The sequence below is a fragment of the Mizuhopecten yessoensis genome, unplaced genomic scaffold, assembly GCF_002113885.1.
Source record: "Mizuhopecten yessoensis strain PY_sf001 unplaced genomic scaffold, ASM211388v2 scaffold4001, whole genome shotgun sequence".
NCBI lineage: Eukaryota > Metazoa > Mollusca > Bivalvia > Pectinida > Pectinidae > Mizuhopecten > Mizuhopecten yessoensis.
The window spans coordinates 377,268-390,467 of NW_018405326.1; the positions used below are offsets into that span (position 1 = coordinate 377,268).

The 13,200-nt window shown below is 37.3% G+C and overlaps 1 protein-coding gene across 2 annotated transcripts in view; it reads right to left on the reverse strand.

Annotated features, from left to right (window-relative positions):
* Nucleotides 1-12,030, reverse strand: part of LOC110448326 (arrestin domain-containing protein 3-like) — a 66,487-nt gene extending 54,457 nt beyond the window's left edge. Inside the window, exon 1 of one of the 2 annotated variants that reach the window (XM_021494500.1) lies at nucleotides 11,830-12,030. The gene's annotated coding sequence lies outside the window, so the exon portion shown is untranslated. Of the gene's footprint in view, nucleotides 1-11,476; nucleotides 11,644-11,829 lie in introns of those variants that run through there. The other variant, XM_021494501.1, reaches the window with a different exon arrangement.
* Between the last annotated feature and the right edge of the window lie 1,170 nt (nucleotides 12,031-13,200).

Below are 13,200 nucleotides of genomic sequence, written 5' to 3' on the forward strand. Positions count from 1 at the left end.
ATTAAACATCATGGTACTAAGAATTAGACTTACAAAAATAGTATTTCTCTTGCCCATACACCCCCGTGTGAACAGGAAGGTGACGTAGAAACAGCGCGAGCGTCTGTAGCGTGTATGTAAATACAGTGTACGCACCGGGGGAAATGTCTACGGGCTTTTGTATATGGTATAATTATCAAGATGATGTCACATTTCAATAATGAAGTAGTGTTAACGGACCAATCAATACCCATGTACACTTTTTTTTAGGCCGGTCAGTCGGTTCACAGTAATCAATTTTCCATTTTCTGTGTTTTGGGATTTTGGCTCCGCTATCGTTGGCAATAATGCCCTTCAGCACTAAAGCCAGCTTTGTGTTTTTACCAAACAAGGCATATACTGGACAAATTGAACGGCCATAAATACACCGAAATCTTCTCAGAACAGCTGTTTGTTTGGATATACTTTATTACCTATTTGCTCAAAATACTAGCAATTACATCTTTGGTCCATTTTCAAGCATACTTGACATTTTCTAATGTTAATTTCAATTTGTCTCATCCAGACACTTAACGACATTTGATCTACAGGAATTGTCACATCCGGTGTCACTGTCTCCACTCTTGTTGCATTGGATTATTTTGTTTAGTTAATGAATGTATGTAGTTATCTAATTATTGAGAATGACTTAAAATTCTAGCAGACTCTGTATGGTAGACAAGATAGCAGTCGCCAAGGTCTACAATGCCGTCATAGGCACGGCACATTTAGAAAGACAACACATTAGGAAATGAGAAGATAGAACAGTAGCTCTGTTGGCTGTATAATCAGATTGTAGACTCTCTACCTCGATGTTAAGTGTTGTCCTGCAGAACTTACAAGATAGTCTGGTTTAACAATCGAAGCAACACCCACATTTTTAGTCCAGAGAGATTTTTTCTGATAAAAACCAAGTCAGGAGATAAAGAGAGTTTGTGCTTTGGTGTTTTAGCAAACAAAATGTAAGAAACAATTACAAGATCTGTCGGAGAACAGTATTGTGAGCTCCCACTCAAAAGCATATTTTTGATGTTCAGAGAAGCAGATCTAAACTTATGTTTAGATTTATCTCTGATATTATGAACCATTAGTAATTATGTGTATACCATTGCTTAGTTATTGATATCCCTTATCTATGAAGTTAGGAGATAAATATTTGGAGATAGTCTAATTATCTCACTTATCCATGTAGTCAGAGATTTGGAGGTAGTCTAATTATCTCCCTTATCTGTGTAGTTAAGAGATACAGATTTGTAGGTAGTCTAATGATCTCCCTTATCCATGTAGTTAGAAGATAAAGATTTGGAGGTAGTCTAATTATCTCCCTTATCCGTGTAGTAAGAAGATAAAGATTTGGAGGTAGTATAATTATCTCCCTTATCTATGAAGCAAGAGGATAAAGATTTGGAGGTAGTCTAATTATCTCCCTTATCCATGTAGTTAGAAGATAAAGATTTGGAGGTAGCCTAATGATCTCCCTTATCTATGAAGCTAGAAGATAAAGATTTGGAGGTAGTTTTTATTTTCATTTAATACTGTTCATTTATAATCTTTGAGTAGCAGTGTTGGTAAAGTGTAGGGTTGACAGTGTGGTCAGGTTCCATGCTTAAACCCTTGATATTATATTTTGTTTTATTTTAATTGTAATATATCTTTCTTTTTTTGTGTACTCAAACTTAGATCAACTGAAATTCTGTAAAATTTACCATAAATATTCTTTCTATGGAAGATATCTGTAGACTTAGATATCCATAGTGTCAAAGGTCATGTCCATTTTAAATTTGTGGTACTCTTTACCTTAATTGACTAGTTCATGCTAACCAATGGTCAGGTCTCATTTGATGACTTATACAAGGGTGTCATTAAATCAGTTACTGTAAGCTCCAGGGAAAGAAAGTCCTAAAAACAGACCCAATCCTTAATAAACAACAAACTTCAACATTGAAGCATTGAACTTACAAAATAGACTATGACACACAACAACAATGTTCCTTATTGTCCATGTTTCATATTGATTATCAGTAGCATGGATGTGAGGAGGGCGAGGAGGGATCAATCTTGGACTGTCTTGCTAGAGATACCACAATTAGTACTTACTACAATGCGACATCATAATGTCAAAAGGCACCCACACAGAAACATGTCCCTGATAATTTCATCAAACGACGTCAGATTGCACCTAACATTTGGTTTGACCTTCCAAAGAGAACTTCATTATGTAACTGGAACCCCCGCTGAGGGGCCAAGCATGGACATATTGTCACATACAATTTACTAATGGAGGATGATATGTTAAAAACTGAAATTTGATTCCAACTAAAGTATAAAAAACATACCAAATGCCATATGACTGTCATTTCAATTTTCGGTTTCGATAAACAATGTCTATATAAAAAGATCTAGTGTGTATTATTGTGAGAATGTTTATAGGATCACGTTCATAGAGGGCATGTATAGGAATATAGTGTACATGTACATGTATGTGTAAGTGTAGGAGTATTGTGTGTATGTGTGAAGCAGTATGGTGTGTGTAGGAATATGATGCATGCATAGGAGTATGGTATTTGTAGGAGTATGGTGTATGTGTAGAGGTATTGTGTATGTATGTGTAGGAGTATGGTGTATGTGAAGAGTATGGTGTATGTGTAGGAGTATGGTGTATGTGTAGAGTATGGTGTATGTGTAGAGTATGGTGTGTGTGTATTTGTAGGAGTATGGTGTATGTGTAGAGTATGGTGTATGTGTAGAGTATGGTGTATGTGTAGAGTATGATGTATGTGTAGGAGTATGGTGTATGTGTAGAGTATGATGTATGTGTAGGAGTATGGTGTATGTGTAGAGTATGGTGTATGTGTAGAGTATGATGTATGTGTAGGAGTATGGTGTATGTGTAGAGTATGGTGTATGTGTAGAGTATGGTGTATGTGTAGAGTATGATGTATGTGTAGGAGTATGGTGTATGTGTAGAGTATGATGTATGTGTAGGAGTATGGTGTATGTGTAGAGTATGGTGTATGTGTAGAGTATGATGTATGTGTAGGAGTATGGTGTATGTGTAGAGTATGGTGTATGTGTAGAGTATGGTGTATGTGTAGAGTATGATGTATGTGTAGGAGTATGGTGTATGTGTAGAGTATGATGTATGTGTAGGAGTATGGTGTATGTGTAGAGTATGGTGTATGTGTAGAGTATGATGTATGTGTAGGAGTATGGTGTATGTGTAGAGTATGGTGTATGTGTAGAGTATGGTGTATGTGTAGAGTATGATGTATGTGTAGGAGTATGGTGTATGTGTAGAGTATGATGTATGTGTAGGAGTATGGTGTATGTGTAGAGTATGGTGTATGTGTAGAGTATGATGTATGTGTAGGAGTATGGTGTATGTGTAGAGTATGGTGTATGTGTAGAGTATGGTGTATGTGTAGAGTATGATGTATGTGTAGGAGTATGGTGTATGTGTAGAGTATGATGTATGTGTAGGAGTATGGTGTATGTGTAGAGTATGGTGTATGTGTAGAGTATGATGTATGTGTAGGAGTATGGTGTATGTGTAGAGTATGGTGTATGTGTAGAGTATGATGTATGTGTAGGAGTATGGTGTATGTGTAGAGTATGGTGTATGTGTAGAGTATGGTGTATGTGTAGAGTATGATGTATGTGTAGGAGTATGGTGTATGTGTAGAGTATGATGTATGTGTAGGAGTATGGTGTATGTGTAGAGTATGGTGTATGTGTAGAGTATGATGTATGTGTAGGAGTATGGTGTATGTGTAGAGTATGGTGTATGTGTAGAGTATGGTGTATGTGTAGAGTATGATGTATGTGTAGGAGTATGGTGTATGTGTAGAGTATGATGTATGTGTAGGAGTATGGTGTATGTGTAGAGTATGGTGTATGTGTAGAGTATGATGTATGTGTAGGAGTATGGTGTATGTGTAGAGTATGGTGTATGTGTAGAGTATGGTGTATGTGTAGAGTATGATGTATGTGTAGGAGTATGGTGTATGTGTAGAGTATGATGTATGTGTAGGAGTATGGTGTATGTGTAGAGTATGGTGTATGTGTAGAGTATGATGTATGTGTAGGAGTATGGTGTATGTGTAGAGTATGGTGTATGTGTAGAGTATGGTGTATGTGTAGAGTATGATGTATGTGTAGGAGTATGGTGTATGTGTAGAGTATGATGTATGTGTAGGAGTATGGTGTATGTGTAGAGTATGGTGTATGTGTAGAGTATGATGTATGTGTAGGAGTATGGTGTATGTGTAGAGTATGGTGTATGTGTAGAGTATGGTGTATGTGTAGAGTATGATGTATGTGTAGGAGTATGGTGTATGTGTAGAGTATGATGTATGTGTAGGAGTATGGTGTATGTGTAGAGTATGGTGTATGTGTAGAGTATGATGTATGTGTAGGAGTATGGTGTATGTGTAGAGTATGGTGTATGTGTAGAGTATGGTGTATGTGTAGAGTATGATGTATGTGTAGGAGTATGGTGTATGTGTAGAGTATGATGTATGTGTAGGAGTATGGTGTATGTGTAGAGTATGGTGTATGTGTAGAGTATGATGTATGTGTAGGAGTATGGTGTATGTGTAGAGTATGGTGTATGTGTAGAGTATGATGTATGTGTAGGAGTATGGTGTATGTGTAGAGTATGGTGTATGTGTAGAGTATGGTGTATGTGTAGAGTATGATGTATGTGTAGGAGTATGGTGTATGTGTAGAGTATGATGTATGTGTAGGAGTATGGTGTATGTGTAGAGTATGGTGTATGTGTAGAGTATGATGTATGTGTAGGAGTATGGTGTATGTGTAGAGTATGGTGTATGTGTAGAGTATGGTGTATGTGTAGAGTATGATGTATGTGTAGGAGTATGGTGTATGTGTAGAGTATGATGTATGTGTAGGAGTATGGTGTATGTGTAGAGTATGGTGTATGTGTAGAGTATGATGTATGTGTAGGAGTATGGTGTATGTGTAGAGTATGGTGTATGTGTAGAGTATGGTGTATGTGTAGAGTATGATGTATGTGTAGGAGTATGGTGTATGTGTAGAGTATGGTGTATGTGTAGAGTATGGTGTATGTGTAGAGTATGATGTATGTGTAGGAGTATGGTGTATGTGTAGAGTATGATGTATGTGTAGGAGTATGGTGTATGTGTAGAGTATGGTGTATGTGTAGAGTATGATGTATGTGTAGGAGTATGGTGTATGTGTAGAGTATGGTGTATGTGTAGAGTATGGTGTATGTGTAGAGTATGATGTATGTGTAGGAGTATGGTGTATGTGTAGAGTATGGTGTATGTGTAGAGTATGGTGTATGTGTAGAGTATGATGTATGTGTAGGAGTATGGTGTATGTGTAGAGTATGATGTATGTGTAGGAGTATGGTGTATGTGTAGAGTATGGTGTATGTGTAGAGTATGATGTATGTGTAGGAGTATGGTGTATGTGTAGAGTATGGTGTATGTGTAGAGTATGGTGTATGTGTAGAGTATGATGTATGTGTAGGAGTATGGTGTATGTGTAGAGTATGATGTATGTGTAGGAGTATGGTGTATGTGTAGAGTATGGTGTATGTGTAGAGTATGGTGTATGTGTAGAGTATGATGTATGTGTAGGAGTATGGTGTATGTGTAGAGTATGATGTATGTGTAGGAGTATGGTGTATGTGTAGAGTATGGTGTATGTGTAGAGTATGGTGTATGTGTAGAGTATGATGTATGTGTAGGAGTATGGTGTATGTGTAGAGTATGATGTATGTGTAGGAGTATGGTGTATGTGTAGAGTATGGTGTATGTGTAGAGTATGATGTATGTGTAGGAGTATGGTGTATGTGTAGAGTATGGTGTATGTGTAGAGTATGGTGTATGTGTAGAGTATGATGTATGTGTAGGAGTATGGTGTATGTGTAGAGTATGATGTATGTGTAGGAGTATGGTGTATGTGTAGAGTATTGTGTATGTGTAGGAGTATGGTGTATGTGTAGAGTATGGTGTATGTGTAGAGTATGGTGTATGTGTAGAGTATGATGTATGTGTAGGAGTATTGTGTATGTATAGAGTATGATGTATGTGTAGGAGTATGGTGTATGTGTAGAGTATGGTGTATGTTTAGAGTATAGTGTATGTATAGAGTATGGTGTATGTATAGAGTATGGTGTATGTGTAGAGTATGGTGAATGTGTAGAGTATGGTGTATGTGTAGAGTATGGTGTATGTGTCGCATACAATTTACTAATGGAGGATGATATGTTAAAAACTGAAATTTGATTCCAACTAAAGTATAAAAAACATACCAAATGCCATATGACTGTCATTTCAATTTTCGGTTTCGATAAAGAGTGTCTATATAAAAAGATCTAGTGTGTATTATTGTGAGAATGTTTATAGGATCACGTTCATAGAGGGCATGTTTAGGAATATAGTGTACATGTACATGTATGTGTAAGTGTAGGAGTATTGTGTGTATGTGTGAAGCAGTATGGTGTGTGTAGGAATATGATGCATGCATAGGAGTATGGTATTTGTAGGAGTATGGTGTATGTGTAGAGGTATTGTGTATGTATGTGTAGGAGTATGGTGTATGTGTAGAGTATTGTGTATGTGTAGGAGTATGGTGTATGTGTAGAGTATGGTGTATGTGTAGGAGTATGGTGTATGTGTAGAGTATGGTGTATGTGTAGAGTATGGTGTATGTGTAGGAGTATGGTGTATGTGTAAGAGTATGGTGTGTGTAGGAATATGATGCATGCATAGGAGTATGGTATTTGTAGGAGCATGGTGAATGTGTAGAGTATGGTGTGTATGTATGTGTAGGAGTATGGTGTATGTGTAGAGTATTGTGAATGTGTAGAGTATGGTGTATGTGTAGAGTATGGTGTATGTGTAGGAGTATGGTGTATGTGTAAGAGTATGGTGTGTGTAGGAATATGATGCATGCATAGGAGTATGGTATTTGTAGGAGTATGGTGAATGTGTAGAGTATGGTGTGTGTGTATGTGTAGGAGTATGGTGAATGTGTGGAGTATTGTGAATGTGTAGAGTATGGTGTATGTGTAGGAGTATTGTGAATGTGTAGGAGTATGGTGTATGTGTAGAGTATGGTGTATGTGTAGAGTATGGGGTATGTGTAGAGTATGGTGTATGTGTAGAGTAGGGTGTGTATGTGTATGGTGTATGTATGATGTATAGTGTGGATAACAGTATGGTGTATGTATGATGTATAGTGTGTATGTGTATGGTGTATGTGTAGAGCTTGGTGTATGTGTAGGAGTTTGGTGAATGTGTAGAGTATGGTGTATGTGTAGAGTATGTTGTATGTGTAGGAGTATGGTGAATGAGTAGAGTATGGGGTATGTGTAGAGTATGGTGTATGTGTAGGAGTATGGGGTATGTGTAGAGTATGGTGTATGTGTAGAGTATGATGTATGTTTAGGAGTATGGTGTATGTGTAGAGTATTATGTATGTGTAGGAGTATGGTGTATGTGTAGGAGTATGGGGTATGTGTAAGAGGATGGTGTGTGTAGGAATATGATGCATGCATATGAGTATGGTATTTGTAGGAGTATGGTGAATGTGTGGAGTATTGTGAATGTGTAGAGTATGGTGTATGTGTAGGAGTATGGGGTATGTGTAGAGTATGGTGTATGTGTAGGAGTATGGGGTATGTGTAAGAGGATGGTGTGTGTAGGAATATGATGCATGCATATGAGTATGGTATTTGTAGGAGTATGGCGAATGTGTAGAGTATGGTGTGTGTGTATGTGTAGGAGCATGGTGAATGTGTGGAGTATTGTGAATGTGTAGGAGTATGGTGTATGTGTAAGAGTATGGTGTGTGTAGGAATATGATGCATGCATAGGAGTATGGCATTTGTAGGAGCATGGTGAATGTGTAGAGTATGGTGTGTATGTATGTGTAGGAGTATGGTGTATGTGTGGAATATTGTGAATGTGTAGGAGTATGGTGTATGTGTGGAGTATTGTGAATGTGTAGGAGTATGGTGTATGTGTAAGAGTATGGTGTGTGTAGGAATATGATGCATGCATATGAGTATGGTATTTGTAGGAGTATGGGGAATGTGTAGAGTATGGTGTGTGTGTATGTGTAGGAGAATGGTGAATGTGTGGAGTATTGTGAACGTGTAGAGTATGGTGTATGTGTAGAGTAGGGTGTGTATTGGTGTATGTGTAGAGTATGGTGAATGTGTAGAGTATGGTGTATGTGTAGGAGTATGGTGTATGTGTGGAGTATTGTGAATGTGTAGAGTATGGTGTATGTGTAGAGTATGGGGTATGTGTAGAGTATGGTGTATGTGTAGAGTAGGGTGTGTATGTATATGGTGTATGTGTAGAGTAGGGTGTGTATGTGTATGGTGTATGTGTAGGAGTATGGTGAATGTGTAGAGTATGGTGTGTGTGTATGTGTAGGAGTATGGTGAATGTGTGGAGTATTGTGAATGTGTAGAGTATGGTGTATGTGTAGGAGTATGGTGTATGTGTAGGAGTATGGTGTATGTGTAGAGTATGGTGTATGTGTAGGAGTATGGTGAATGTGTAGAGTATGGTGTATGTGTAGAGTATGGTGTATATGTAGGAGTATGGTGTATGTGTAGGAGTATGGTGTATGTGTAGAGTATGGTGTATGTGTAGAGTAGGGTGTGTATGTGTATGGTGTATGTGTGTATGTATGATGTATAGTGTGTATGTGTATGGTGTATGTGTAGAGTATGGTGTTTATATGTATGGTGTGTGTGTGTATGTGTATGAGTATGGTGTGTGTGTATGTGTAGGAGTATAGTGTGTGTTTATGTGTAGGAGTATGGTGTGTGTATGTGTAGGAGTATGGTGTATGTGTAGAGTATGGTGTGTATGTGTATGGTGTATGTGTAGAGTAGGGTGTGTATGTGTATGGTGTATGTATGATGTATAGTGTGGATAACAGTATGGTGTATGTATGATATATAGTGTGTATGTGTATGGTGTATGTGTAGAGTAGGGTGTGTATGTGTATGGTGTATGTGTAGAGTATGGTGTTTATGTGTATGGTGTGTGTGTATGTGTAGGAGTATGGTGTGTGTGTATGTGTAGGAGTATGGTGTGTATGTGTGTATGTATGATGTATAGTGTGGATAACAGTATGGTGTTTGATGTATATAAGTATGATCTGTGTATTTAGGAACAGAAAATGATATGAACAATATATTATTACAATAGCAATGATGTAAGGAAACTGGTTATATAATGTCAACAACTTGGTACTTCTAATAGGGTCATTCTCTCTACTTTTATGGGGTTCGACTTATTCATGGTATGAAACAGCTAAATCTTTGGCATTTTTCATAAATTTTCTTTCAAATAAATTCTTTCTAAACATTTTAAGAATTTGTACTGCAGTGCCACCAAGAACATAAATTGAAATATTTGCTAGTATTGTACCACAATGGTAGTGATGTCAAGGAAAATTATGTCAACAAAAATGTCCTACAATAACTATGACGTCATCAGTCCAGTTGATGTAGCTGTTGTCAGTAACAATTAAAACATCTGGTACGATCGATGCTATCCTAGTCGTTAGCAGATTATCATTGTACGATGATATCCTAGTCGTTAGCAGATTATCATTGTACGATGCTATCCTAGTCGTTACCAGATTATCATTGTACGATGCTATCCTAGTCGTTACCAGATTATCATTGTACGATGCTATCCTAGTCGTTACCAGATTATCATTGTACGATGCTATCCTAGTCGTTACCAGATTATCATTGTACGATGCTATCCTAGTCGTTACCAGATTATCATTGTACGATGCTATCCTAGTCGTTACCAGATTATCATTGTACGATGCTATCCTAGTCGTTACCAGATTATCATTGTACGATGCTATCCTAGTCGTTACCAGATTATCATTGTACGATGCTATCCTAGTCGTTACCAGATTATCATTGTACGATGCTATCCTAGTCGTTACCAGATTATCATTGTACGATGCTATCCTAGTCGTTACCAGATTATCATTGTACGATGCTATCCTAGTCGTTACCAGATTATCATTGTACGATGCTATCCTAGTCGTTACCAGATTATCATTGTACGATGCTATCCTAGTCGTTACCAGATTATCATTGTACGATGCTATCCTAGTCGTTACCAGATTATCATTGTACGATGCTATCCTAGTCGTTACCAGATTATCATTGTACGATGCTATCCTAGTCGTTACCAGATTATCGTTGTACGATGCTATCCAAGTCGTTACCAGATTATCATTGTACGATGATATCCTAGTCGTTAGCAGATTATCATTGTACGATGATATCCTAGTCGTTACCAGATTATCATTGTACGATACTATCCTAGTCGTTACCAGATTATCATTGTACGTTGCTATCCTAGTCGTTACCAGATTATCATTGTAGGATGCTATCCTAGTCGTTACCAGATTATCATTGTCCGATGCTATCCTAGTCGTTAGCAGATTATCATTATACGATGATATCCTAGTCGTTAGCAGATTATCATTGTCCGATGCATGTGCTATCCTAGTCGTTACCAGATTATCATTGTACGATGCTATCCTAGTCGTTACCAGATTATCACTGTACGATGCTATCCTAGTCGTTAGCAGATTATCATTATACGATGATATCCTAGTCGTTAGCAGATTATCATTGTACGATGCATGTGCTATCCTAGTCGTTACCAGATTATCATTGTACGATGCTATCCTAGTCGTTACCGGATTGTTGTTGTACGATGATATCCTAGTCGTTAGCAGATTATCATTGTACGATGCTATCCTAGTCGTTACCAGATTTTCATTGAACGATGCTATCCTAGTCGTTATCTGATTATTATTGGCTTTGTTAAATACACACTGATACAATTTCATCATAATATATAATTGATACAAAGTACGCTCTGTTTAGATTACATTTGATATCAAGTCAGTCCAAAAGCTATATATGTTTAATATAAATTGGTATATTTCCACAATACAATTGCATAATACTTTTTAATCATGACAGAACGACCTCAAACCTCAAACATTATGACTATGGGCCCCCGCTGCAAAATGCATTATATCCTTAAGATGCTAAAAAGACTATGGACGCACGTGTTCCGCCAATAAAACCAGCTACATTACCGAGACCGGTGCACAGAGATGACAATGATTACTATCAGACACGACAGTCGGTTAATGTAAATCTAGAAATGTCAGTACTATGTTTGAACCACTTCATCAAACAGGACGTGGATTAATACTGCCATCACTAACAATGATCGTGACTTCAGGTGCCAATATGTCGTCACGTCATAGTATCGATAGTAATAGAAAGAGCTACGCCGTTTGCCATAGAAACAAGCGTGATTTGGGTGATGATGAGACGGACGCGAGCTATACATGGTATATACGAGGATACCGACCCAATACTTGCGAAAATTCTCACCTTAATCTTGATGAAACTGCAGAAGCTACCGTCACCAAAGGAAGTTGTCCAGTCGTAGGGTGGTTAAAACCTGGTGGTCAATATTAGTCATAGTAATCCTCCCCGGCCCCACCCGACAAAGAACGTAGACCGGGTGTTACGAACACAATGAATCAGGACAGTCTGTACTCCGCACAGCACTAGCCCTTATACAACGATCGATTTTTACTATGGTTGAGAAGAGACATTGGTGAACATGGCGCTAGTCGTACATCTGTTGCCTCTTCAGCCACCATAACACCGACACACAAACCATCGATGTTTAACACTTCGAGTAGCACAAACACACACACCTACACCGTATACATACATACCTTAAAGGCGGTCATCGTCATTATGTCGCACCGGAAATGATTATCATGTAATTTCTCTGCGTGATATGTCCGTCCTTTCTGTTGACTGGTATTTATAATACTCCCAAAACACAGGTTAACGGCGCGTAACAATCACGCTTATAGACTCGGCACCACACACGGAACTCGCCGCCTAATGAAAGATCCATCGATAATCATAAAGCGAACGGTGCACGTGGTCGCACCTGCCGTCCGGTAATTTCCAGTGTTTATTGGACTATGTACCACGTAGCTTCTGATTAATTTACACGGTTTGTCATGGTGATGTACCTATGGAATGGTAGTTCCTTACACTGCTAATGTAATCTGACACACGTGTTTGAAATGAATATCGTATATTGTTTTACTGTGTGAAATATCGGGTTTCAATTGTCACTGTTTCAAGGATTTTGTTACCTGTAGTCGACATAAATACGTTTTTGGGTCGATATAGAAAATAGCATGTATCTTAACCATTACGTATGCATCGTATAATGCCTGCTTACGTATATTCATCCTGTACTCTCATACCTAATACCAGAGACCTATATGTAAAGTGATATGTATCTTACATGTTTCTTATATCCTCTTACATGTATCTTATATCCTCTTACATGTATCTTATATCCTCTTACATGTATATCTTACACGTATCTTATACCCTATAATTTGAATATTATACACTCTAATATGTATCTTATACACTCTCACATGTATCTCATACCCTCTTATATGTACCTTATACACTCTAATATGTATATTATATCCACTCATATGTATCTTTTACACTCTAATATGTATCTTATACCCTCTTATATGTATTTTATACACTCTCATATGTATCTTATACACTCTAATATGTATATTATACACTCTAATATGTATCTTATACACTATCACTTGTATCTCATACCCTCTTATATGTATCTTAAACACTCTTATATGTATCTTATATACTCTCATATGTATCTTATACACTCTCACATGTATCTCATACCCTCTTATATATATCTAATACACTCTCATTTGTATCTAATACACTCTCATATGAATCTTATACACTCCCATATGTATCGTATACACTCTCACATGTATCTCATACCCTCTTATATATATCTAAAACACTCTCATATGTATTTAATACACTCTCATATGTATCTAATACACTCTCATATGTATCTTATACACTCTCACATGTATATCATACCCTCTTATATGTATCTTATACACTTTCATATGTATCTTATACACTCTCACATGTATCTCATACCCTCTTATATGTATCGTATACACTCGCACATGTATCTCATACCCTCTTATATGTATCTTATACACTCTTATATGTATCTTATA